This window comes from Mus pahari, chromosome 21 (assembly GCF_900095145.1).
Source record: "Mus pahari chromosome 21, PAHARI_EIJ_v1.1, whole genome shotgun sequence".
Taxonomy (NCBI): Eukaryota; Metazoa; Chordata; class Mammalia; order Rodentia; family Muridae; genus Mus; species Mus pahari.
In genome coordinates, this window is record NC_034610.1 from 19,819,092 (window position 1) to 19,821,263 (window position 2,172).

A 2,172-nucleotide genomic window follows, 5' to 3' on the forward strand; every position below is an offset into this window, starting at 1 on the left:
AACTCCTCTACCCCTGCGTGGCGTATGAGTTTCGACCCCAGCATGCTGGCCTGAGCTCTTGTCTTGTCCTGATTTCAATAAACTTCCTCGTGTGTTTACAGCAATTCGGTCTCAGTGTCCTACTGGGTGCGCGTCCTTCCCGAGACTGGAGGGGGGGGGACTCCCTTCGGGGGTCTTTCAGAACAACGATCAGCTTATCTGCCTTTGAACTTAAGAAGCTACAGACCCCTTTTAAAAGCAGCGGGGCCTCTCCTGCTGTGCTTGACTCCTGGCTAAGGGTGCAGGGCAACTTAAATCAGCCTCCACTGTGCAAACTGTGACTGAATCAAAAGATGGATAGCCAGCAGATAAAGTTTTAACCATTTTTTCTTTTCAACATGAAACATAGAACAGTCTTTAAGACAACAAAACAAAAACAGACACAAATTGATACGTGGACAGATTGGTGCACCAAGGACAGTCAATACAGAGAGGGTAGAGAACTTGATGTAACCAGAACTAAGAATGTCTCCTGTAGGGACCAGAGAGAAAGCAGAATGTCTCCCGATTTCCCTCTGACCCTGGAGAGCTCCAAAATCCACTTTCCTCCTCCTCCTCCTCCTCCTCCTCCTCCTCCTCCTCCTCCTCTCTCTCTCTCTCTCTCTCTCTCTCTCTCTCTCTCTCTCTCTCACTCATCATTTATATATCTAGCGTCTCCCCCTTTTTGTTTTTTGTTTTTACTCATATTATTTTAAGCCCTACTCCTCTGGCCTGATGCAGTTCTTGACTGCAGACAAACGCCTGTTTAGAATTTTCCAGTCCCATTGTCCACTGTCAACCCCTAGCTGATATCAGTGTTGGGCCAACACTGACTCAGTCTAGCCTATATCCTTTTGGCCTTCTTGCAATCAACAGCCTACAAAAGATGAAATTTGACGCACTAACATTAATGCTGTATGCTGCTTACCATGTAGGATACCATCTTCCTTTTTCTGTGGGGCCCCACCAAGACAGTGTGCCCCTGTCGCTCTTTCCATATTCAGGTCCCTCATTTGGGCACCACCTGTAGCCACCAGCAGCCATGGGTTACAGGGTTCCTGAAAGGAAAGCTGGGGATGGGTGGGAAGGACGTCGAGAGAAATAACGAGCCAAGACGAAGTTCTCTGATCAAGGCTCAATGTTTTAATTCTAGGGTCTGATTTTAAAGGTGGGAACCCATCCCCCACTTTACCAGGGTCTTGTCAGGAAGACAAGCTCAACTGCTCAGCAGGTAGTGGCTCCTTGCAGGAAGCTGCATATGTGGCAGGACAATGGACTTCACCTAGATCAGAAGACTCCACCCTAGGTGGGCTAGCCTGTGGCAAACAAGGTCTGGTTTAGCCTGCTCAAGGCTGGGGGGGAAGGGCACAGAACAGAATCGTTGGGGCTGCCTTACAGTTTCAGAGGTTCAGTCTATTATCATCATGGTGGGAAGCAGGCAGACACAGTGTTAGAGAAGGAGCTGATCACATCTTGGAGTGAGTGAAGGAGCTCTGCATCTCGTTCTGACTGCAGCCAGGAGAGAAGACTGATTTCCAGGCAGCTAGGAGGAGGGTCTCTGCCCACACCCACAGTGACACACTTCCTATAACAATAGTGCCACTCCCTGGGAGATATATATTCAAACCACCACAAAGGGATGAATCTGGGTGAGGAACGGGAGGTAAAGAAGAGACTATAGGGAACCGGAACTAACACGAGAGGTTGTGGGGCAGTGGGCTATGTACAGAGGCCTAGTCTCCAGTCGAGTTGAGAGATGGAACCCCAGTGAAACCCAGTGGTGGTAATTCCCACCTACCTGGGATGTAAGGTGTTCCCTCATGTCTCCCAGACCCCTGGTTCCTGTCGAAGTTACTGCCCCCACAGCCCCTACAGGAGAAGCGTGTGGCTAACAGTCACATAGACAATGTCCCAAGCTTCTGACCTCCTAGACTCCTCCCAGTTACCAGCAACAGCAAAATACAAGTCCACTATAAGGGGGGCTGCTTGGCCCAACCTTGCTCTCTCCTCACACTCTCTCTGTTAGCACCAGGATACTGCAAGCCCTGCCTTGCCATGTGACCCTTGACCTGTGTTGCCAGGACAACGACCTTCTATCCCACAATCCACTTGGCTCAGTTCCCGCCCTCACTGGTGTGACGTCATTTTCTGTAT